The sequence below is a fragment of the Furipterus horrens genome, unplaced genomic scaffold (genome assembly GCF_987537825.1).
Source record: "Furipterus horrens unplaced genomic scaffold, mFurHor1.1.pri manual_scaffold_3, whole genome shotgun sequence".
Taxonomy (NCBI): Eukaryota; Metazoa; Chordata; class Mammalia; order Chiroptera; family Furipteridae; genus Furipterus; species Furipterus horrens.
In genome coordinates, this window is record NW_028327173.1 from 137,346,203 (window position 1) to 137,372,583 (window position 26,381).

The 26,381-nt window shown below is 42.6% G+C and overlaps 1 protein-coding gene and 1 long non-coding RNA gene across 3 annotated transcripts in view; one reads left to right on the top strand and one right to left on the bottom strand.

Moving 5' to 3' along the window:
* LOC150016096 (uncharacterized) lies at positions 1–24,434 on the top strand. Of its 2 annotated transcripts, XR_016510032.1 has the most exons (4): positions 1–66; positions 6,531–6,624; positions 21,280–21,448; positions 24,328–24,434. It is a non-coding gene; the product is annotated as an uncharacterized LOC150016096 (long non-coding RNA). The 2 variants fall into 2 exon arrangements; XR_016510031.1 differs by lacking the exon at positions 24,328–24,434 and having other exon boundaries at positions 21,280–21,474.
* LOC150016094 (T cell receptor alpha chain MC.7.G5-like) overlaps positions 1–26,381 on the bottom strand; it is a 242,803-nt gene that overhangs the window by 124,963 nt on the left and 91,459 nt on the right. The gene's annotated exons all lie outside the window — the stretch shown is intronic.

Below are 26,381 nucleotides of genomic sequence, written 5' to 3' on the forward strand. Positions count from 1 at the left end.
TTGAGAATCACAATGAGGCATTAAGGAGGAGGAGTGTCCCAAGGGAGATGACTGGAGTGAAGCAAGGTAGGTGTGAGGTTAGCAATGACTTTCAATTCCCTTTGATGAATCATGAGTGCATTTCATTTGGTTCTTTTTATATTTTATCCTTAATGGGTCAAAGCTAGGCAGGAATCTGTGCTTCCCAGTTTTGGGCATCTGTCAAATTTGATCTCATTTGTCCCGCAACTACTTTCTTCTCATTCTTGCCGGGCAGAGTCCTATCGCTTATTAGTGCTGAAGGAACCTTAGAGATCATCTAATATAAACTCTCTATTGTTCAGATGAGAATCTGGGTTTCAAAGAGGGTAACTGACTTATCTAAAGTTACACAAAAAGAAATAAGTGTTCTGACTCCCAATTTTTTTTTTTTTCAACAGGCTGCTAGCTCTTCTTAGCAGGTGAAAGTTTCCTCAGCATTCACATTGCTGCTTTCCAATACATGGTTTAGTGCAGATATTCTCACAATCTTCTCCCATCAGAACATGCATTTTTGGCATAGAACAGATATGAGGCCCGAAATGACGTTATTTGTCTTTGGGATTCATTTAGGGATTCATTCATTTTGTTTTCTTGGCCATGAACCACAGTAAGAGCTAATCCCACGTAGACAGCATGGGCAGAATGAGGATGGACAAATGCCATGCCTCGGAGGTTAGTAACTAAACTGTATAGCTTCCTTAAAAAAAAAAAAAAAGTGCCACAGGCATGAAATAGATCTGGTCACTAACACAGGCTTCAAGCTAGATGCGCTAAGGACTGAATGTTTGCTTTGCCCCGACTGATAGAAGAACAACACCACCAATCAGGCATGTGTTTACCCATCGCCAAGAGGTTATAGCTTCCTTTTTAAGGATAGGAAAATCTCTCTCTATTCCAGAAAGGGTACATTAATTAAATGTATCCTAAGACTGGAGAGGGCCTGCAGGGAAGCATTCTCAAAGCTGGATAAGGGTGAGCTTTCTGAAAATTGAGGCTCCTTAGTCCAGCTATTATCTTAGACATCTGAAGCAAGTCTGCTGGAAAAAGATTTGGCATAAAAAATTCATCATCCTTGTTACTTCTGGTAAAGCTGGGATTGACATGGACCACCATCATCTGGTACAGACAAAGGGAAATAAAGACACAGTATGTTATTGGGAGCCATATAATCACAATAATGAACTTGTCTTTGAGGCTTTCACTATCATTAGTGCAGGGAAATGATTTAAAGAAGTTGTCTGGGAAGAACATTCGTGTCAAGGTATTTTTTTTTTAATATATATATTTAAATTTATTTATTTATTTATTTATTTATTTATTTATTTCCCCTCTTTAGAGAGAGGGGAAAGGAGAAAGAGAGGGAGAGAAACATCACTGTGTGGTTGCCTCTCACTTGCGCCCCCAACTGGGGACCTGATGTGCAACCTAGTAATGTGCCCTGACTGGGAATCGAACCAGTGACACTTGGCTCGCAGGCCGACGCTCAATCCACTGGGCCACAGCAGCCAGGGCTCCTGTTGAGGTATTTTTATGAAAAGCATACTGGCAGCAATTTGGATTTCTTGTTTTGGGAAAATGGTAGTGCTCGTAATCAATGTTCCCTCTCATTCTATATCTTTTATTCTTTTCTTTTCTGCATAAAAATGACTTTCCTTCAGACCATTAAAAATTGAGGGAATGAAGCCCTGGCTGCTGTGGCTCAGTGGATTGAGCGTCGGCCTGCGAGCCAAGTGTCGCTGGTTCGATTCCCAGTCAGGGCACATTACTAGGTTGCACGTCAGATCCCCAGTTGGGGGCACGTGAGAGGCAACCGCACATTGAAAAAAAAAAAAACTGAGGGAATGAAATGAACAAAAACAAACAAACAAGCAAGATAGAACCGGAGGCACGGAAACAAGGAACAGGCTGACAGTTACCAAAGGGAATGAGGCAAAGAAGGGGAAGAGTTTAGTCAAGGAACTAGTATAAATAGCTCATGGAAATGGACAACAGGATGGGGATTGACTGTGGGAGAAGGGATGGGGTGGGCGAGGCAGGGTAGAGCAATGAGGGAAAAATAGGAGAACTCTAATAGAGCAACAATAAAAAAAAAAGAATTGAGGGAATAAAGTATTAACATTATTAAGCACCATTGGTGTACTAGTAACCCAGGTGTGCCAGGTTCTTTCTAGCAATGATTTCACTTAATCATTGTAATAACTCGGTAAAAGAGGCATTATTACCTCTATTTTTTTGGGTGAGGAAATAGAGTTTTAGAGAAAGTAAGCAATCTTGTTCAGGTTCCACATGGGTAAATGAGGAACTGTGATTCTTACGCATTTTTGTCTGATTTCAGAGCCCATGTTTCTTTTACTACTAAAAGAACTCATATATAAAAACAAATTTAGTCTATACATCAAAATGTATTTTTTAGACCAAAATTTTAAACTTGTTAATTTTAAGATCAGTGAAAGACCTCGCCAAAGTTAGGGACACTTTTCAGATTATTGTTTTAAAATTCAATGTATATTAATATTTTTGTGAATAATTAAGCTTATTTATTTTTATATATCATTTTACCTATGTGCACTATATTGCCACCTATGTAAGAGAGAAACATACACTTACTTACATTGTGCCATGAAACTTATTGTTAACACACTAAGGATGTTTTGATTGATCTGCATATGTGGGAAGCATTAAAGAAGGTAGTTATCTGGAACCTGGACAAAACCCCACTCCCTTCTTTCTTAGATTCTGCATGATTAAATGTTTTGCTCTTTCTCTCTTTCCTCCGATGCCCTAGAAGTTAAGGGCTAAGAAAAACAACTGTGATGAACAGCCAGCACCCTGGTATTATTTGGAACAATCTCTCTGCCCAACAGAACTTCTGGAAGGGTCACTCAGTACTGATTCCTTAGGGTCCCTGCTCTCCCTTTGGCCCAATCAGATCTGGATGCAGTAAGTTGGAAGTTGAAAAAACTGGTAGAATTCAAAGGATCAGAGTGAAGAGGTTATGTTTCACATGACAGTAAGTATATTTGAAAGAAGAAGTCTATGGGTGACAGGAACAGGAGCCCTGGACCTGATCTAGCATCTGCGACGTCTGTGTCAAATCTAGGCAAGACCTGAGATGTGGTACCAATGCACGTAGCCACTTGGTCCAGTATGCATTTATCTGTAATCAAATACTCGAATGACTCTGTCTGACTCAAAATGTTATATACATACATACATACATACATATACATATGTACACACACACTCACTCATACAAGTAATAATGTGTTGTATTGTGTATTGTGTATATACAATAGTTCCCCCTTATACTCAGTTGTACTTTCTGCATTTTTAGTTACCCTCAGTCAACTGTAGCCTGAAAACATTAAATAGAAAATTAGAGAAATAAACTTTAAATTGAAAAAAACAAAATAAAGAGTCTAGTCCTAAGTCTGATCAGGGTGGATGGACATGCAGGCCTGGGATGGGGAGATCTAGCTGGAGACAAGTTGCTGATCATATGTGCAGGTTCTCCTTTTGTTCTGCCCATCAGAGAAGTTTCCCCTTCAATTTCTCTATGGTTCACTATGGTGAAAGCACAATAATACTAGGATGAGTCCTCTGGTTTTAGTCTGTTGATCTGTAAATACAACCAATTTTTGATATTCCTGGTGATAACAAATCTCTCCATGGAAGATGTATAATGCTTAACATTCCCCTAAGGACTAATTTTGGAGATATGTTTACATGATCTTCTGGAACTTGGTTATACCAGTTCATCCAGAGGAGTACAAAGTTAAACCCAGAGGTATTGCAGGTGATCATTAGGGAGTCTCTAGCATTTCTAATGGTCTCCCCCTAAATCCACTAGCTGATTCAGTGACTGGACCTCTGGAAAAGAAAAAGCATTGATAAGAATTGTAAGAAACAAACATTATAGTACCTCGAAAATGATGACTCCTGCATTACCATAGAGAAACAGCACAAGGAAGGCCAGTCAAGGCAGTTAATACAGGCTGGAGATTGAGGATGGAAAAATGCCACAGACATACAATAGAGGCTATTGGTCTTTTGGATGTAAACTGTAAGGGTAGTATTACGGAGACCCAATAGGAAATAGTTCTGTCTTCCTTGCATAGCTTCCTTTTATGGAATAGAGCCTACTGCAGTCAGAAAGACCTCTGAGAAGGTTCTGGATCTACTCTTTTGCTCAGAGACATGATTTTTAATAAGCTCCAGAAAAAGGAAGCTCTTGAGTTGTGTGGTGCAGCACCTTTGGAGCAGGCTGCCTGGGCTTGTGTCCAGGCTCAGTTACTCACCAGCGCTATGACCATGGGCAATGCCTTAACCTCTCCTTGCATTTTTTTTTTTCATCTGTATAATAGGGATAATTATTGCAATGGGTTATTGTGAAGATTAAACAACTCAAAATATATAAACTACTCTGAACAGTGACTTGCATGTAGAAAAGTGCCCCATGACTGTAGGCCATCAGTTATTATTATTAGCTGCACCTGTTTACAGTTGTTGATGATTTTGATTTTAAGTTTTCATTTTTAACTTATTTTTGCTGAAATCTCAGAATGTTTTTTCTTTCAGCTCATAGGTAACAGGGACAACTGATTGTAATTACTGAGGGTGAGAACTGAAAGGGCCCTTAGGCTGTATCAGTTTCAGCTTCTTCACTTTATAAATGAGTCTGGGGAGGTGAAGTGATGAGCTCAAGTTCTCACAGGGTAGAACAATGTTTCGAATGCAGGTCCCAGTGGGTTTCTTTTCTATTGTGTAATAACTCTTCACAGGCCACAATTCAACATTGCCTAATTTCTGCAAGACTTACTAAGGGTACCTTGGAAACACACCAGGTCTGTGCACCTGTGGAAGGGGCTGACCAGTGCTGAGTATAATGATATTTCATTCTTATGATCTTCTAGCACCTCATTGGCTTTATCTATTTATTTTTTCAATCTTAACCCAAGTATATATTTAAAATCAGTCTTATTGTTATTCTATTATAGTTGTATATTTTAAAGTGATTTTTAGAGTTTAGAGAGGGTAGGGGGAGAAAGAAAAACAGAGAAAGAAAGAGAGAAACATCAGTTGGTTGCCTCCCATATTCTCCGAGACCAGGGATTGAATTCTCAACCTTAGGTATGTGCACTGACCAGGAATTGAACCTGCAAACTTTTGGTGTATTGTCTCTGAATGGAAGGAAGGTTTTGCCCATTGATCCATCCATTGTTCAGCAGAGATGATCAGAGGCACTGCCATGGGACCAAAGGGCAGAGAGTGAAGATCAGGGTCCCTAATGAGTGGGGTTTACTTAGGTCAAGATGAGAGGGGAGGATCAGCCTTTCTTCTTTCACTGGCAGAATGTACCTGAAGACCTGCTGAGTGTGAAGCTAGGCATGCGTCAGAATGCAAAAGGACCCAGGGCAAGGTTGGGACTTCAAGGAGTTTCTTTAGAAAGAGGAAGAGAGCAAAGACTGAGCTCTCTGGAGTTCTTTAGGGCTCTATACTCCCACAACACAGAGGAGACTTCTTACTTTTCAAGCCACAGAGGCACTCACTATAAGGGTCTCAGCTTGCCTGGGAGCAGAAAGATTTTCCAGCTGACTGGAGGGGAAAAACTGCACAGCAGGGATGTGGGCTGGAGATACACAGTATCTCCCATGGCAGCTGCATGTCTGGTAATAGTGGAAAGCGTTCTTGACCAAGAGTTGGCTTTGCCACTAGCTAGTTGTGCAATGGTGGGAAGGTCACTTAATTTCTCCATTCCTCAGTTTTTGCATCTTCAATGGAAAAAGTTGAATCAGGAGGTGATTAAAGTTTCCCACTGTTCTAACGTGTATGTGAATGTGTGCGTATGTGTGTGTAAGGGGTAGGGCTGTACAGCAAAGGAGGACAGCCTTCACTCAGAAAACAAAGTAATGGTTTGGATGCTGATCAATGGACTAGCTGTGAACTCATTTTTAAGTTGATTTTTACTACAGAGGAGGGTTATTGCTACTGCGCCACTTCTCCGATTTAACTTACAGTGTCTGTTATACTGGCCCCTTTGTGGTTCTATATGTTCTTATTTATAAACTTGGTGCATGAAACCCTTCTTTTCCTCCTTAGATGACCAGGGCAGTTAATTATCTATCACTTATGATGGTAACATGTGCTACGCAAACACAGTTTAGGTCTTTATAAAACATGAGGTCTTGGACACGGCAGAGCGTCTGACAACACAGGCTGTTTCTCCTTGGTATTGTGCCCAGGGTTGCCCACTTCCTTTCTCACTGCCTCTGAGTAATACTGCTCACTTCCCTCAGGTGACGGGTGAGGGTGGAAAGTGCCCCTGAGGCCTACCCTAGGAACACCCAGATGTCCTGGAGGGTGAAACTTTAAAGCTTTGCTAGGAATTGTAAAGATACTCCAGTCTTCTCCACAGGTACTCCACATTCCCCAGGTTTATCTGTGGCTGGCTTCCTGGAGACAAGGAAAAACCAAGAACCTCACTGAGGTGAACACATGTTTCATTTCAGTGTCCCAGTCTATTGAGACAGTTTCTCAAGACACATGGGGCTGGAAGTGGAGATGAGGCTGCAGATACTCTCCTGAGGCCAGAGGCGGATTAAGGTAGGTTGAGGCCTTGGGCGCAGAAGAAAATATTGGGCCCCTTAAAAAAAAGAGGGAGACAAGGAAAATAAAAACACATGTTTGCCATATTTTTAAATAAATAAAAAATATTATGTACTATTAATGTTTTATTTCCAATAAAATTTGAATGTAATGTATGTATAATATAATTAATAATAGCATAATAATAATCACAAAGTTTTGAACTAATAGTTGAACATATGCAAAAGTATAATTATAATTAATGATAGTATATGTATAATAGGAGTAACAATCAGAAATTTGAACAAAAAGTCATAGAATTTTAGTTGAAATTAAAATTACAAATGTGAAAATATTTAAATACATTTTTTTCTTTCTTTTCATTTTGCAAACTTATTAACTGTCTCATCACAATCAATCATTAAAATTGCACATATGAAACCAAACTTGGTGTCATTAGAAAAAAGTGTAAAGTTGGGGTTTTGGGGGGCCCTTCAGAAGTTGGAGCCCAGGGTGAGCGCCTGGTGCTCCTGTCATTAAATCTGCCTCAGGTGAGGCTGCAGGAGTAGATTCATCTTGCAGGTCAATGGGAGAAAGGAGTCATCCAATTTGTATACTCTCCTTTTATGATTGGGAAGAAACACCCATCAGTTCATAGAAGGTGGTCACATAAGTAGGGAGAGAAGGCAAAGGGCTCAGTGTTATGTGCCCCATATTCCATTTGTCAATAATCCAGTTCTGCTATCTTCCATTTCACATTTTATGTTTTGACCTTTATAAGACTGCTTCCTCCCCACTTTGTGCTAATTACCGGAATTCTGTTACTTGGTCTTGAAAAATGAAAGTTTGAACTATTTGCAAAAGAGCTCTCAGCAAGATAAGAAGAAAACTATTGGCTCTTACCTCAAGCTACAGAAAAGCTGGTACTATTATATGTCATAAAACAGGACATGAAAATATTATTTCTAACAGAAAAGTCTAGCAAACACCCAGACTCCAAATATTATTGTACCACCCCTGCCCACATCTAGCCTTTGTTGAGATGTGATCTCATTGTAGCCTTTCTCGACCACCTGATTTAAAATACATATTTTCCTCAGGTGCCCTGATAACATATTTTATCTCCCTGTAAATCTCTTACATGGCAATCATCACCACCTAACATATACTTTACTTTGTATTTACTTTCACTAAAATAAACTCATGGGCTTCTGAGTACTGTATTCCCAGTGTATCTAGGAAGGTACCTAGAACATGGTAGGTGCTTACTAAATTGTTATTGAATAAATAAATTAATGTTATATTCTAGGAAAGCAATTTTGATCTCCAAAGTCCATACTTTGCATTATCTTTCTTTTTTAAGAAAATGTTGCCCTAGCAATATATTTCTACTGACATTTCTTTTTCTGGAGGTTATAAATATTCATGAAGTTTTGTTCTTAAGCCAGCAAAGAATAACTTAAACTTTCCTATTGTCCCACATGTGTGCAGGTAAACAGAAAACTTACTTAGATTTCTTATTTAAACACAGTTTGAGAACCTGCCTTATTTAAATTACTACATGCAATTATCGCATTCTGGCTTGATTTTTTTTTTTTTTTTGTTCTGTCACTAGGTTTTTTTCTGTTGAGTACGGCATGCTGGTGGCATGCTGTTCCTCTGGAGCCCTTGAGAATCCTGGGTATGCGCTCAGAGAGTTCCTTCAGTGTTTGATACATGCTAATGTTCCATCCATAATGCATTTGTGTACGTGTAAATTGCTAAAAACAAGAACCCAGAGATTCTGCATTCTTGAAGAATGCCAGAATCGTTTGGTGGTGGTGATGGTGGTGGTGGTGGTGATTGTGGCAGGTGAGGGAGAGTGAGGAATTACTCTTTTGTTTAGGAAAATGTGTTATTGTGGCTTTGGGTTATGAAATAGCTTGCCCAAGCAGGTCTGTTTGGAGAAAAACTTTGCAAAATTCCTTTATGAAATAAAGTAGAAATGTTCAGCTTTGACCCTGATAGTTTTAGCCTCAGGGTCTGGGGCCTTGGAGTTAAAAGGAGAGAAAATGTGGTGAAGGAGAACGCTTGCTACCTCCCCCACTTCATCCCTGCCATGGCAGGGGGTGATGTGCAAGGAACGCAGGAGCATTGATATCTGCTCTCCAAGAGTAAGCTACTTGGTGTTCTAGAGTACTCTGTTAGCAACATTTTGGACAATCTTGTTATAGTCAATAGCTTTTTGTTAGTGGATGGATGAGGCTTAGGAAAGCACCCCAGAGGGCAACATCAGCACCAGTCTCGAGCACTCCTGCATTCCCAGCAACCAGCACAGTGAAGGGTATGTAGTGCTCACTCATTAAATACTTCATTCACTTGTTCATTCAATACATTTGCTGAGTGCTCATTTTGTGCTGGAGTTAAGGCAATGAACAAAACAGACAAAACCCCCACCTCACCAAGCTGTATTCCAGTGGAGAGCTAGATGACAAATAAATACGCAAGTGAAATATAGACCATGTCAAATGGTGATAAATGCTATGAGGACAATTTAGCAGAGAGGTGGTATGGTATTTGCTGGAGGAATGAATAAAGTGCCCTGACAGAAAAGAGATCAGAGATGCATAATCCTGTCATTTCAATTAATATTTGAAGGCAATGTGTTGAATTGAAGAAGAGTAAAAGAGAATCCTTGGTTCTGGAGATTCTTCATCTTGTCAGTGTGGATAATTTATTAGGCAGCACGTCTTGTCTGAGACACTGCAGTGGACACAGATCCTGCCTAACGCAGAGAAAGTTTGGTTGGAACTCAAATCTCTCCTTTGCATGGTGGCTCCTGCACCTTAATTCATTGCAGTGCTTTCTGATGTCAGTTTGCTCATTTTGAATGCAGAGAACTGTGGGAAACAGATCTTGGAGCCTTTTGCTGTCTTGGTATTAAGTGATAATTAAGCAGAGAAAGTGGAAGAGACCAACTCAGACACTTTGCCTCACCATACCAATGTAGATGGATGGTAAAGTTAGCAGTTCTATGGACCTGCCAGAGACACATGGAATTTCCCCTGCTCTCATCCCACTAGCCCCAGACCCCTCATGTCGGCAGCCGGCAGCCGTCTGTCTCGAGAGACGATGGTGTAGTTTCTTAAGTGTCTATCTGCACGGCCGAGAATGGTTGTGCAGTCCGACTTGGGAGTGACATGGTATCTGTCTCCTCCCGTGTTGAATCGACATCTTACGATGACGCTGGAGTGTCCTCTCCAGTGAAGCTGAGCTACAGAGCCTCGAGAGACGATGGTATAGCTTCTTAAGAGTCTATCTGCACCGCCGAGAATGGCTGTGCAGTCCGACTCGGGAGTGACACGGTATCTGTCTCCTCCCGTGTTGAATCGACATCTTGCGATGACGCTGGAGTGTCCTCTCCAGTGAAGCTGAAGCTGAAGCTACAGAGCCTGGGCAGGGTGATATGGAGGGTCTGCTGTTGCCCATGCAGCAGACCCCCCCTCTCTTCACAGCTGAGGGATCCAAGGGAAAGACGGAGTCAATACAGCTTGGCTTCAGGTGCGCCGCAGGAGTTGCCGGTGTTGACTACAACGTAAAACCGCCTTAGGGACTCCGGCTCCGGATTTTCTGTCGGGGTTTACTCCCTTAGCCTTTCCCCTGAAGAGGTATGCCGCAAGGCAGGGAAGGTTTTTTGGAATCAGAGTTTTCCTTCTCTGATGTGCCCTGACTGGAAGATCGAACCAGCGACACTTAGCTCGCAGGCCGACGCTCAATCCACTGAGCCAAACCAGCCAGGGCAGAGCCCCAGACCCCTAGACCTGCCATTTTAGGCAGACCCCTGAGAAGGAAAGGAGAAGGTGGTCAATGCATTAGTGCCCCAGAGACTCTAGGGAGTCCAATAAGGTATTGCCTTTGACAAGCATCAGGAGGGAGACATATATGGGCCATTTCCCGTGTCATGGCCTCAGAGGAAATCTGCAGACCTAGGGGTGGTGCTCAGAAGTGTAAGTGGCAGGGGGCTGGATAGTGCTGTCTTCCTTTAGCCAAGGGAGTGAGACATCTCTGGAGAGCAGCCTGGAAGCTGAAATTGCAACTGGTGTTTTAAAGCAGGGAAGGGAGAGTTGGGAGGGGGAAGGAGTTAGATATTTACACCCCCACCCCCTCTTCTGGGGACTGGCCATGGAGTCAAAGGCAACCTCTGCATCATACAGATGACTGATTTCACACACTTGTTCCCAGATGTTCTTTAATTCTGATATTGTTATAGGTGATGCATTTCTTCAGTACATCCCACAGACCCTAGCCCAGTGCCAGAACAGACAGCCTTTGACTCGGACCCAGTTTTTGGTTCTGCTTATGTAACCTTGCATAAGCTACCCAGTCTCTCTGAGGCTCAGTACTCCCATTTGTAAGACAGAGTCAAGAATGACAACCTCATGGGGTTGTCATAAAGACTAAGTGAGTCCACAGCTGCAAAGTAGTTGCATCCTTAGTGGGGAGACTGCTGGGCATGGGAGGAGTTGGGGAAGCTGGAGGAGGATGTAGGGGGAATAAATGGCGATGGAAGGAGACTTGAATTGCAGTGGTGAACACCCAAAACAGTGTACAGATGATGTGTTGTGGAATTGTGCACCTGAAACCTGTATACTTTTATTAACCAGTGTCACCCCAATAAATTTAATAAAAAGGAAAAAATAAAAAGTTTAAAAATGAAAGATGAAAAAAAATGTGTTTGCATCCTGTTGGCACTCAGTAGTTCAGTTCACTTTCTCCTCAATTATTCCATTGTATAGTTTGTCTTCCATATATGTAGCATTTATTGAATAGCTATATGTGCCATGCAATTTACTTACTTTATAGCACTAGCTTTTTACAACAGCACTGTGAAATTGGAACTCTTATTATTATCACCATTTCAAAGATGAAGAGATATAGATGATTGTAGAAGGTAGTGGGAAGCTTATGTCAGGATCACAAAATCTCAGAGTTAGAAAATATTTGACAGGTCATCTGGGACCACTGTTCCATTGTCCCAGTTTCTTGACAGATGGTCATGGAGCATCAGTTTGAATAGGTCTGGTAGCGAGGGCACAGCCCCTGTTGCTCCTCATTCTGGACATATCTTGGAGATGGCCTCCTCTATGGTTCCACCACTCCCCTGAATCATATGCTGTGTCCTCTAATACAGACTACAGAGTCTGAAACCTGTCACCCTCCCTTGCCAGCTGTGGAAACTTGGGCAAGTATTTTAGCTTTTCTGTGCCTTCTTGTCCTCATTTATAAATGGAGATAATAATAGAAAATGCATTGTAGGCTTGTTGGGAGAATTAAATGACAGAACACATGTAAACAGCTCAGAATAGTGCCTGGCATATAGTAAGCACTCAATAGATGTTAATTGTTATACAGCTAGCATTCAGTTTTATGGATTCATCCAGTTATTTTTGCTCTTCCTCCTCAAACATATTTTTCCAGTCTCTGTCAGAGGACCCAGTGGGTCTCTTCCTAGGAATCTGTCTTGCAAGCATTATAATAGCGTGATACCAAAACTTTGCCAACATCTGCTAAATGAGCTTCCTTCCAAATGTCATCCTTTTTTCCAAAGTCATCATTTCAAACTGGGAGAAGAATTGTACCCTTTCAGTCTCAGAGATGCACTTCACCTTCCTACCTGGCATAGATTCAAAGGAGAAAAACTGGATATGAATAACAGGTAGAGGGCCAGTTGAGTCATGATAGGGCTGGTGTGGTAACTTAGATACATCCCAGGAAGGTTGGGTCTAAACTCCCCAGCATGTAGGGCTCAGGGTGCCTGATCTGGATGTGGATCTGGGAACCTGATCTTATCCAAGGGCAGAGTCAATACACAGAACCTTGAGACAGTTTCACCAAAGAAACCATCCAACAGAGTGGGGCAGTAGGTAGAAGCCAGGTTACAGGCCTATGTTGGAATTAGGACACTAAGAGTAAGTGGGTTTGAGACAGAGAGTTGAAAAGAGAGATTTCCTGAAATGTAGCTGTTTGGGGAGACAAATTAATAACAGCTCATGGGGCCCTTACCAGTGTGGCTCAGTTGGTTGGGTGTCATTCTGCAAAGGGAAAAATTGCTGGTTCGATTCCTAGTCAGGGCACATGCCTGGGTTGTGGGTTCAGTCTCCAGTCAGGATGTATATGAGAGACAACTAATTGATGTTTCTCTCTTGCATCAATGTTTCTCTCCCTCTTTTTCTCCATCCCTTTCCGTCTCTCTACAAATAGACAAGTAAAATTAAAAAGGGTAAGGAAGAAATTCTCCAGGTTTTATTTCTAGCAAGTACAGAAAAATTAAAGAGGTAGAGAAGGAAGGGAGACCAAAAGGCCATATTCAGTCAGTAATCATCAATACAATATAGAATGCCAGAGATTGAGTCTTGCCTTCCATGTTGGGCAACATGGCATGCAGTGCACACGTTGATGCAGAAGGGAGACTCCCCGCCTTCCCAACCCCACCTCTTGCAGAACAGCTAGATTCATGGTGCATATGATTGGGGAGAAACCAGACATCTGTCATCTGTAGTCACACTTTCAAAAGTGCCCCTTTAATCTATGCCTTAAGTGCTTTGAGTGTGTGGCCAAATATTTTATGAAGCTTCAAGAAAAGTGTTAAGAGTGCACAGTGAATACTACAACCCCAAACTCTGGCTCTCTCTCACTTTTCTCCTGTCCCACACTAGGCCACACCCCATTGGAGGTACCATGGGAGTGTATGAGTAACCAAGCCCAAAGGAAAGCCTGTAATGTCAGCCTTCTCTGGTTCCAATTTCTTAACTATTTACTAAAGAGAAAATTATGATCTTGTTAAAACTTCTGTTCTGCATGAATCTCTTTGGTTTTTGAGCTGCTCAGAAGTGGGCAAGCAGCAGGGTGGGTATCGCTGGCACAGAAGTACATTCCTTCATCTCCCTCTGATGCTTTAAGGATCTTAAGCACAGCCTGGTTGTTTGACTCACTAATGTAAGCTTGGACCTTGTTCAAGAAACCAGAGCCATACATGCCCCCTTCTCGGTATATGTAAGTCATTGTGTTATCCTTGGTCTTCCTGTACCAGCTGATGTAATAGTTATTGATCATTGCTCCTTCCATGGAGCAACTGAGGGTAGCAGACTCTCCAAAGGCCACAGTGACTGCTTGGTCTTGAGACACCAACACCATAGCTGACATGGCTCCTGAGAGAAAAGACATGGGAGGGGCTTAGTGGGGCCTGGGACCGAGGTCTTTGAGTAAGGAGCACTGTCCATGAGCTCCAGGCCCTGGCATCCTTGATGCCTCACTGTTGCCCATTCTTACTTGATTGAGGTTCCAGGATCTGCCTTACCTGCCCAGAAGAGGGTGAGATGGATGAGTGAGCAGGTCCTCTGCATGGCCACACTCAGACAGCTCTGCCTCCCAACTTGCCCACTGCTGGGCCCTCCTCTGAGTCAGCACCTTCTCTGTGACACATTTGTGCCTAAGGAAACCAGCCCCTTTCAGCAGCTGTTCTGTTTCCCGAGAAGGGTTTTGGCCAATCACAGGAGTTTCACAGGTCCTGTGGCCTGCTACTCGGATGACAATACCACCTTCAAGATTGATAATGTGGTCCAGATAAGTAAGGACAATTGAGAAAAGTTTAAGACAGCTTATTTGATTGATAACAACGTTTCTGCTTCCTGCCCTAAGTTAAGCTTGATATTATTGCTCCATTTTAATGTCAGGTGTACTTGTTATATGCTATGTGGTGATGTCACAGCTAATGTCAAGAAGAATTATTGATATTTACAGCTGTAATCAAAAGAACCATCGAATGAGGAGATTGATGGGCTACGGGTGTTGTAATGACTTCTGTGTTCACTGCAAACTCCCTCCGGCAAAGCTGGGTAAGGGTGATTCAGCTGTGTAAAGGAGCAAGCTGATGAAGTATTGTCTCCAAATTTGAGCCAGTTTTCTGATTTTTATTGAGCTCATCTATCTTTTCAGAAGATAGGTCACCTATGTTGAATTACGTGAGCCAAATACTGTAAAAATCTTGGAAACCAACACTACCATTCAGTTTATGACAGGCTAAATTTATGTTTTCAAAACAGAGGCCATGTTTGAACTTTTGGGACCTAGACTTTTGAATTAAAAAGATAACCTATAAGATTTTGAAACAAACAGGTAAATTAATAATGGAAACTCGAAGATACAACAGAAGCTGGCAAGGGGTCCCTTGGTTATACAAAGAAATAGGAGTGAGGGCAGCACCCAACATGTGAGGATGAATGCAGGACCTAAATTCCCATGCTAGTAGAGGAGACCCCCCTAAACTTTTTTGTTTATCCCCATGTGACTGGGACCATACTGGATTGAAGAAATTCGGACAGAAGCAAGCTCAAGTTTGCTTGACCTCATGGTAGTTCCTCTCCCTACCCTTGAGTGATCTCATTTACCCAACTGCTCATCTCACCATCATTCCTAGAGGACCATTAGCAAGCACTCAAGGTGGTCATATTCTCTGAAATTACAAATTGCATCATCAGTACCCACCTATTGAACACAATGATGCTGATTCTCTATAGTTCTTTGAAAGTTGCCAAGGGCACCTTCTTTGGACTTACATACCTGATCTTGTTAATTGATTAATTTTTAAATCCTCACCTGAGGATATTTTTATTGATGAGAGAGAGAGAGAGAGAGGGAGAGAGAGGGAGAGAGAGAGAGAGAGAGAGAGAGAGAGAGAGATGAATAGAGAGACAGAGAGAGAGAGACATTGATGTGAGAGAGAAACATCAATCGGTTACTTCCCATACGGGCCCTGACCAAGGATGAAACCTGCAACCTAGGTATGTGTCCTGACCAGGAATCAAACCCAGAACCTTTTGGTTTTGGGATGACACTCCAACCAACTGAGACACCTGGCCAGGGCCATACTTGATCTTTTTATATCAGGTTGCCTAGCTCTTGGCACATCCTATAATCTAGTCATTTTTACTACCCACCAGACTCTGAAATTCACTGATAAATGACAGGCATGATTTCTCCTCTTATGGAACTTATGTTCTAGCATGAGACCTAGTCATCACTTAATGCATAATTTGCATAATGAATTCCTCCACTGCAGCTGTGATAAGCACCCCATAGAAGCAGAAGTATTATGAGAACATGTTACTGGGGCCAGGATATGGTATGGGAAGGCTTCCCTAAAGAAGTGACTTTTCAAGATGAGATTCAAAAGCAGAAGTTACCCAGCAATGCTAGATGGTGTCATTTTGTTCCTTCAGGTCTACTCTGTTTCCTGCTTTAGGAGTCTGACCTTAATGGACAACATCCACCTGGTTCCCTTGATCTCGGGTATCCCATTTAGTTTGGACAGTGGAAGGTACCATCAGGAGACTGGAGAGAAGGAGGAGGGTGAGGTATGGTGTTGCTACCCCATATTATTTTCTGCCAGGCTGCAGATTGGCAGAGGCTGCAGATTGGAAGAGGCTGCAGATTGGCAGAGGCTGCAGATTGGCAGAGGCTGCAGATTGGAAGAGGCTGCAGATTGGCAGAGGCTGCAGATTGGAAGAGGCTGCAGATTGGCAGAGGCTGCAGATTGGCAGAGGCTGCAGATTGGCAGAGGCTGCTTTCCTGTACTGGAAACGAGAGCTTCTCTCCTACACCTGCAGCATCCAGTAAATGCTCCTCTACACCATGCTTCAGGCTTAGGGTGGTAGTGACTTCTTTGTTGTCAGACCCCAGGATGTTTCACTTTTTTTTTGGTTTCCCACACACCAGCTGCATTAATTTCCTATGACTGCCTTAAAAGTACCACAAACTGGGTGGCTTAAAACAACAGAAAATAATGTTTCGCAGTTCTGAGGGCTAGGAGTATAAAGTCAAGGCATCAGTAGGGCTGTACTGTCTCTGAAACCTGCAGGGAATCCTTCCTTGTCCCCTCCTAAGTTCTGGTGGTTCACTGCAATCTTTGTGTGTTGGGCTTAGCCTGTGGTTGCATCACTACAGTCGTTAGCTTCCTAGTCACATGGTGTTCTCTTTCTGCATCTTTGTCTTCACACGACCACTTCTTATAAAGAGGCCTGTCATATTGCATTTGGGGCCCACCTTGTCTTAACTAATTATATCAATTTCAATGACCCTATTTCCAAATAAGGCCAATTTCCACGTTACTGTATGTGAGAACTTCAATGTATCTCTTTTTTTTTTTTTTGAGGAACATAATTTAATCCATTATACCTGCCCACACCTTTATAAATGCCCCTTTCATTAGATTCTCTTCAATCACCACTTTGAGTACCCTCTGTTTCCTGCTGCGACTCTGCCTGATACACCAGGTGTAATGGGGCATGTGTAAGGAACAATTATTCCAAATAAAAAGTGAGGATATGTTTAAAAAAAAGAAAGCCCTGAGCAGGAGGAAGTGCTGTAGGCTTAAAGCTCCCCTAATATCAAATGAACAATTAGCTGGGCTCAAAGAAGCCTGTCTTCCTATATAATTACTGTTGAACTCTTCCAAGTTATTCAGGAAGCCATTCTGAAAAATTCCAAGAATGTGCTTATGTTCATGACTGTGACTTATATCTGCCACTGGTTATAGGCAATTTTAAGAGTTGATTGCTAATGTGCAAAAGCAATCTTCCTTTAGGCCTGATTAGGAGTGAATCATCACTAATAATAAATCAAAGCCAGAGGTAGAAGATAGTAACAGGGAGGGAACCAGTTATGATCTGGTGGAAGCTTAGGGAAGAGTGTGGCTAGAAGATGTGCCATGTTTGGTCTGGGAGAGTCAGGACGTGCCACAGACACCTTGACCATCATGGTCATAGGGCAGGAGCAAGACAGAACTTGAACACAAACGTATACTATATTGGGGTGCCCGGGTGCAAGGTAGAAAAGTGTGCCAGGGCCCTGCCCTTGGACTCCACCTTTCTCAGGCTCTGTGCAAGCTGTGTTCTTTGTGCTGATTCTATGTCAAGGCCAGCAATTAGGCCACAACTTTCCATGACCTAGGGTTTATCTGTCCTTTCATGTAATTTCTGAGGAGAACTAATGTTTATTTTCAGTCTGTGAGAAATAAATGAGGTGATAGTTGCAAACACTTGGCTCATTGCTTGGCTATTTGTTAGTTTTTTCCTTCCTTGATATTTAAAAAAATAAAATAAAAACAAGGATCCCTGCCTCAGGCAAAAGTGGTTTGGGGGAATTTATCCATTTTTCCCCATAATCTCCATCTCCAGCTTCCCATTTTTTGACATCTTCTCAACCTTATGAAACTACAGCCTCAAGGCAAATTCCAATGAGCTTGCTATCCCCCAGTCCCCCATTTGTAGAAATTCTGAAATTGCCTTTGTATATAGTGCTTAACCATGTACAAGTGTTGCCTCACACTTGTTATTTGGTCTCTCTTTGTCTCCTGGGTAATCCCCAGAAAGCACCTTGTGGAACCCATGTTGTTCCTCAGAATTACTGATTGAAGTGAAATGATTTCTTCTGCCCAAAGGATGTCTGACTTGAATGTGAGTTGCTCTCTCCAACATATAAGGAGAACAAAGGAAGATCGTTGAGGAGCTCATTCCCAAGATCATGGCCACAGGAAGAACTCCAGGCCTTTGGGTTCTGTATCATTACAGAAACTTTTGTTCCCTTCAGCCTAACCAGACAGAGGAAGGTTAAGAGTGACACTGCTGACCCTAACCTGTAAATTGCCACCAGTGCTTTCTGCTTCTCTGTCAGTGTAAGATGTCTGGAGATGGCTGTAAGGCTACGGTAGTTGATATTTTATTTTCAGGGCCACAGTGCTGCGTGGTCCCAGGCAAATCAACCAACAGGTTACATGGCAATGGAAGAAAATGTGTTTCTTGGCCTCACTGAGAAGGAAGAATGAATGATTTGAGGTGTTAGGGACTTTAGCAAGCCCTTGAATTCATGTTTCAGCCTTCACTTCCCGTAATCTCAAGCAGAGTCACTTTTTCTGTTCTTCAGTTGTGTTCCTTCAACTCATCCTTCATTTCTTTGAATTTGCACAGACTCTTCAGACCAGGCAGCTGGGTAACCCTACCTTTGTTTCGACAAGCCTCTGATAGATTACCACCTGCAAGACTGGACTGGATGGGGTCCTGGAACTTGGGGATCCTCTTTTTTCATGCCTTCTCTCATTTTCAAGAGTCAGCTATGCCTCTGTTCAGAGACCACTGTACTTAGGCTTGGAAAATCTGGATTTGCATCTGATACCATCCTTACTGCAAATCACTTAACCTCTCCAGGCCTCAATTTTCTGAACAATAAAATAGGGATACTGTTGCTTCATGTGGTCATGAAATAATGGACATGAGTACACCTTGTGATAGACCTATGGTTAGACTGGCACTGGGGCCAGCTGACCAGTGTGGATAGTGGGAGGGGCAGGACTTGGTTGGCTACCTCTCTGGAGCAAGAGGAGTGGCACCGTTCATAGGGCAGCACAGTAGTAAGTCCCCTCCTCTTTCATGGTGGTGTGAAGAATCTTCAGGGAGAACTGGCTTCTGTGAGTAAAATTGCTCTGGGGACCAGGGTCATAGATGTCTCTTAGTTGGTATACACCATTCAGGGAGCCATCTTGGCTTCTTTTTTAACAGCATATGGTATGGCTGTTCATTGCCTGGCCTGTCATTTGGCACTGCAAAATTTTGATTTTTGTAAAAGGAACAAAGATCTCTTGTTTCTCCAACAGGCATCTAGCTTGATTCCTGAAAAACAAAATTAAGGTAAAAGGAAGAGAGGAATTGAGGAGCCATATCAGCATATCAGGGGACTGAAGTACCAGTGTGAGATTACAGAGCCACCTTCCATTCCAGTCTTCCCACCAACTCTCCCGGAGTAATTTCATCAAGGGAGTCATTTATTCATTCACCAATGATGGGGCAAACATCCCCTTGCTTCTCTGGTGTGCTCAGTGATGGGCCAGGCTCTGCAGGGGTGACAATGATTCGGGCTCTCTGGGGCTCGCCTGGCCTAGGAGCTGCAGGGCCTGCTGTCTTGAGGCTCCATGGCGGGAAAGTCGGGAAGTAGGAGGAGAAGTGGACAGGTGCACTCTGTGGCTTCTGCCCAGGACTGAAGGGGCTTTGCTTCTGGGACAGGCTCCTGGGACTTTCTTCCTCATCTAAGTTTTCGGCATCTCAATGACTGGCCTGTGGGCTTGCCATTCGACAGTGAGGAAGGGAAATGAGCCTGAATCAGTAGATGTTCTCCCCTCAGAGAAGAGCTTCACCTACTGTACAGACAGTTTGGGGCCTTTTTCTTTCTGTTGCAAATGACAGCATCTCCCTTCTAGACTGAGTCCAAATTTTTAGCAGGGGAGTTGTTGATATTTAGCTTCAGACAGCTTTTAATGGTTCTTTATCCCTTTTGGAAGTTCTTTTTATTATTTATTGCAAGAGATTTATTTTGGTTCTTTTATTTTTATATCAGGAGAGCTGCTTCCTGGGAAGGGAGATAGACTTTGCCAAAATGCCACTCTCCCACAGGACAAAAGCCCATAACTGTCACACAGAACTTAAGAGAAAATATTATTGCATTGATGTAATTCTGAGTAGCCGTTAAGTGCTTACTATTGTACTCTGCCGATATCAAGCACCCCACAAATGTTGATGCTGGACTAAAGAACGCACAACACAAACACAGTGGAAAGATGAAGGAAGTGGAGTGGGAAATGATAATTAGATGAGGAAAAACAAAGTTAAAGCATGGAAAAAGGTTTAATAGCATATTATAAAATTATCTACTGAAAGAACAAAGTAGAAGAAACTAAAAATAAAAAGGAACTCTAACAGCTTAGATAAGAAGGATGTGGAGGCAGAGAGAAGCTGGAGAGGTAATTAGGATAATTATTTCCATGCAGTGGTTCTCAGTCTTGGTCACACATTGGGATCACCTGAGGAGTTTTAGAAACTACTGAAGCCTGGACGCTACCCCAGGAAAGTCTGAGTTGTCTGGGGTGGGTTCTGGGCATCAGAATTTTTAAAAAGCTCCCTAGGTAATTGTGATGTGCAGCCAGGCTGAAGACCACTGGGTAAGAGATCATGTAGTGCACAAAGGCTTATTACAGTACTGTCCTCAGGGAACAAGACAAAGCCTGTGGCCAGGCATCACCTGTGACTGGATGGGTCTGCCAGTCTTCTGCACCTTGTCCTTTCTCCAGGACCATCATGGATCCTCAATGGCTCTCCTCCCTGGTGACTGCTCACACTGGTCTCTTACAAACCAGAGGGCATGAAAGCCTGCTTAGGTCAGCATGAGCCATCTCCTTGCCCTCCTGAGCTCCTACAAGTGCTGGGCACTTACTGGGTGCTTAGTAAATGTTAGCTAGGTGCTATGGTCCTAGGCCTCTGGGTCCTTCTGTACCGATTGAAATGGGCTAAGTCTGTGGTTCTTGCCTCCTCCTTTTAATCCTACCCTGACCTTCAAGATCCAAATTCTGCCCTATTCTGAGAGGTAGTATTCAGCCAGGTGGGCTGCTAGCTGTGATTCCTTACACTGGACAACACATCACTGTGCGTGAGATGAATGCAGCCTGCAGTACACCAGACAGACCCACAGAGGAAGGGGTTCTTGCTGTATTTCAAATTTGTGTTTTTTCCTTTCCTTTTCTTCCTTCCTTCCTTCCTTGTTTCCTTGCCTCCTTCCCTCCCTTCCTTCCTGTTTTTTTCTTGTAATTCCCAGGCTCACAGAAGACCACAGTCATCCAAGGAGACCTACCACTGACAGTGAAAATGTGTGAGTGCCCTGAAGAGACCACCTGTATTTAGACGGATGAATTTACCATCCATGCTCCTGAAACTGCTGATTTCACAGTGAAGATTTGCTGCCACGCACACACAGAGAGTGAGCTGTGGGTAGAATGCAAAGTTATTGCTGTCATTGGACATTTTTTTTTATTTTTCCCACTTGCGGGAATTACTGTGGGGGTCTCAATTAGAACATGGAGAAGCCAGAAAAGAGCTTTTCATGCTGAGGAGACACTAATCTTATGCTTTTGTTGGTAGAATTATATTTATAAAAAAGCAAAAACAAAATAATGGTAACTTTGTACTTCCATCCAACAATATACCAATAAAGAGAAAAAGATCTGGAAAAACTTGAGATATGTTATTAGTTTAAAATGACCTGAATAGAAGCTCCGCCTCCTTTTTACTATTTTTTTTCTGCACATAAGAAAAAGCACTCTCTGTTTTCCTCCTCTGAAATGGAGAGAAATATTTTGCTCAAGGTTCTTGGTTAGGAGTAGGGCTAGGGGATAGGTCAGAGACAGGGAGAAGATAAATGCTTTTTTTTTCTTTCTTTGGTGACAAAGACTTAGGAAAATGTAGAATGTAGATGCTTCGTTGTTTATAGGGAGCTCAAATTCTCTATCTCTAGAGCTAGACAGCTGTGGAATCAATCTTATATAAATGTCCAACCTGGTATTTGTCCCCTATGACATAAGGTGGTGACATCACTGGGCTCTTCCAGAGTCAGAGGGAAATTCTTGGCCTCATCTCACACAGCAAAGTAAATAAAGGCCTTTATCCTTCAATCAGAGGGAGATGAGAGAGCAGGAGGAGGCCTCCCCATTCTATGTCAAGTGGAAGAGAGGGAGGTGACCCAATCTTCTGGCTTGGGTCTGTGCTGCCAGAGGAGGGGAAATGCCAAGATGGAGAGGCCTCATTCTTTCCCCGGGAGAGCGGTGTGGTGGACCCCGCTGCCGGGTGGTCTGGGCCTCCATGCCAGTGGCGCCCATAGCCACAGTCAAAAATTTGCATCATCTGTGCTCTTTCTGGTTGACCTTCCTGCCCAGACTCAACTCCATAGGTAAACCGCCCTCGCCCCATTCTTGGGCTCTGAGCTAACACACCTACTACTTTCACTTAGTTTTATCACAGGTTTTGGAGGGAAAAGAAATGAGGCTGAAAGAATGCCAAAACTCCAAAACATGGGGTCAGTTCTAAACACACAGAACTAAGATCTACTCCAGGGTGCTTTGGGGAAGGCAGCTGTGTAAATTAAAAAAAAAGAAAAAGAAAAGACACCATAAGGTAGCTTTGGGGGCTAGAAGAAGAGAGTTCCTAAACCAATTAAGTGGTAAATTTATAATTTGAGCAGATGTGGTTCCTATGGCAGCTTGGGTCACCATAATCAAGTGCCCTCATCACACGCTCTGCATCTGCTGCTGCCCCTCCCACCCCCTGTGCACCCCTGACTTTCTGGGGTTTGTGGTGAAGCTTTGTTGGAAAGTGGGGGTGGGTATAGGGACAAGAATTTGGGTAAACACAGGATGGGGGAAAAAGTAGGTTTACAGCTGTAAGTACATGGAACACAGTTTATTCTTGTATTCTTGTTTATTAATTATTGTATTATTTTACATAGAATAACCGTTGCCCCACCGTGTACTATATCTATCATATTCACCATGGCTAGAGACACCATAGGTAAGGGAGGTTGTTATATGATCTCCATGGTACTGTTGCATTAGAGCCTAGTTTAGAATGCAGGTGGTGTATGTACATCACGATGTGACAAGTTAAAGGGCTGTTAACACTGAGCTGTGTAATGAACACTTAGTATGAGTGAATGAAAAGATTATTGAATAGAAATACAAGCTATTCATTGACAGGGCTTTAATTGCCAAGTAGTCTTAGAGTTTGTACATGTGCATGACTGAGTACTAACTGTTTGAACTTGGGAAGATACCAAGCAGGGCAAAGGAAATACTATGTGCAGAAAGTCTGCCCAGCATCATGAACAGCCTCAGCATCTATCAGAATGATGAGTGAAATTATGGTACAAGACAAAGCACACAACATCAATCTAAAATGAGAAGAGAGTTCATGGTGAGAAACTAGGGGCGTAGGATAACAGAAGCTGCCTAGGGAATGGCACATGCCAAGAAGATGGACTAGTAGAGCACATGGAAAGAGAATTTTTGCAAGACTCAACTGGCAATGAGCTCTCTCTGTTGGAGTACCTTCTTTTAAAAAGTGCCAGCTCAAGTCCCAGAATGGTGACCCAGAGGCTGAGCTGAGGGTCAAAGCGGCAGCATTCTAGTAGGGAAGCTGCTGCCTCTATTTACCACTTGCCGTGTTTGCTTTGACACACAATGTGGTTGGGGAGCCAGCTGGACAGCACAGCAAATGCCCAGCAGAATTCTTAAACTTACTCTTGGCCCAGAGAGTTCCTTGTTAATACATATTATAGCAAAAACGATGTGTTTATCCAGGGAAGTGTGATAGGGAAGGGTTACTGGCAGAAAAAGAAGATGGGGTCTGAAATGCTATGGCAGTTGAAAAATGTTTATTTTGAGGAAGAGATGTGATCCAGACAATTTCCCCCTTATTTTGATAGATTAAACCCTAAGCTTCAAGCATGTAGAGGCCAAGGACAATCTTTTCTTTAGGTCAACCAAGATGAGAAAAAGCTGCCATTGTGAACACACACAAAGCAGCTGTGCCACGGAGACTGTTCACACTACGATCGGGGCTACTCCCTGTGGTCAGCAGGGACCCCACTCACTTAGGCAGATCATCAATAGAAAGAAAGAGGCTCTTAGCTTTCCGCTAGACAATACTCAGATTCCATCACTCCTCCTTTCTTCTAATGGTGTGTGACACCAGCTCATTTTGACTGGTAGAAGAGGCCTTGGGAAAGGTTTGGGGAGAAACAAGATCAAAATTCAGATGGAGACCAGAGATGCAGTTATTAGAGCTTATGGTAAAACTTCTTTCTGTGATGCAGGCAGTCCTCCTCTTCTGACCTTCTCTTTGGCCCTGAAGCTAAATCGAAGAACCAGTCTTATGTGCTTGAGTTGCTGCTCTGGTTGGGTGGGAGAGTTTTAGGCAAGCCCTTGTCTTTTTTTTTTTTTTTTTTTTTTAATCTTTTCATTTTAAAGTAAGGAGTAGATCCAAGTGGGGCTATTGTGAAGAGTAAGTCATCCATGACTGTAACATACCAGCATCGCCAGATGGGGTGCGGGAATGTAGGCAATTTGTAAGACCCTTGTGGCAGCTTCTGTGACCACAAGGGATGATGTTGGCTCAATGTAGCATTTTTAAACTTAAGCATTCACATCACGCCAATGTACGTAGCTGTGTTCTCTCGTCTGAGGTTGTTTATTTGGAAATGCAGAAGGCTGAGGCATTATTTCTTTAAATAAAATATTCCCTTTCATTGCATCTGTGTCTTAGTGATCCCTAAAGCAGGAATTTAGTTCAAACATTAAATTCAATAATCATATATGAAACACTTACTATGCAACACACTGTGGGAACTGAAGATGAAACAGATCAAGGATCCCTGCCCTGAAGAGGTTTATAAATTAGGAGGAGTATAAAGGAAATATCTGCAGTCACAGAAAAAGAAAGAACATGTGAAATGACTCAAGAGAGGTAAGTGCTCAGGTGGTTCACCCGGGGAGAGACTATGCCCTCAGAGGAGACTTTTGCATTGGACATATAAATTTGGAAATCATGAGCACACACGTGGAATTTAACGTTATGAGCATGAGTGAGATCACCTGGAGAGAAACCCAGAAGGAAAGGGGGACCCAGGCAAGGGCTCTGGGTGCTCTGTAGTTAGAAGCAGATAGAAAAGGAAGAGCTAGTGACGGAGTTGGAGAAGGAGAGGCCACTGATGTAGAGGAAAATCAGCATAGTGGGGCATCTCAGAAGCTAAGCTTGGAAAGCCTTTCAAGAAGGACTGGGTGGCCACTGCTGAGAGGCTGTATGATCATTAGCTGTTTATTTCTGTGTGTGCTTTATGTCTGTCTCTTCTTAGTTTAAACTGTTAAGTCCATGAGGGCAGAGCCCATGTTTCTTTTGCTCACACTATGTATTCAATGCTTGGCACAGTACTTGGCACAAAGTAGGACTCAAGATATATTTGTTGCACAAGAAATAAAAGCCAATCTGAGGTCTTTATGCTTAATTCAGTAGGCAAAGAGTTACACACGAATTAGCATTTTCAGATTCCTAACACAGAGTTTGACCACAGCAAAAAATGCAAGCCTCCTTCTGGAGGCCTGTGCAGACCTGTTGGCCTCCTGCATACCTCCTCTGAACAGTGTTTTAGGTGTCCTTCAATCTGGATGCACAGAGATGAGGAAGCAGCAAGAATCCATCTGGGTGATTCTCCCACAGTCCTTTAGGCCCTAAAGTTTAGCTACTAGAATCTCATGAGATGTGAATGGTTTTCCCACTATAGAAATAGTTTTCCGATGCCAATCTTGGGTTAAGTTGGTATCTTTACAACAAGCATTCTCAGAGCATGTAATATGATAATAAAGAACTGTGAATATTAACAGAGGGATATTAATACAGTGCATTTGCCAAACCCATTTCACTATGGAATCCTTTTTAATTGCTTAACAACTGTGAACATATTGAGGGACTGTGGCATTCTGAAAAACAATTTGGCAAATGCTGCCCCAGAGTTTTGCAGCAATTCTAAGAAGAAAGAATATCATATCAAATTCTTTTTTAATTACATGGGGAGGAACTCTGATGTTGGATGCTAATAAAATGGGTGGAGTTAATTAATTAATAATAATTATTATTCTATTACTTTATTATTCTGAAGCAATTGATCTTCCCTTCCACATGAGAGGATTATCATCCCTCTGCCTATTGCTATATGTCTTGAAGTGCCTTCTGTGGGAAGGATGTGCGTCTTTGCCCAGTTGATTTGGGGCTGGCCTTGGGAGGGCTTTGGCCAATGAATGTGAATGGACGTGATATGTGTCACGTCTGAGCAGAACCTGTAAGGAGCATGTGGAGTGTCTGCCAGCTGCTCTC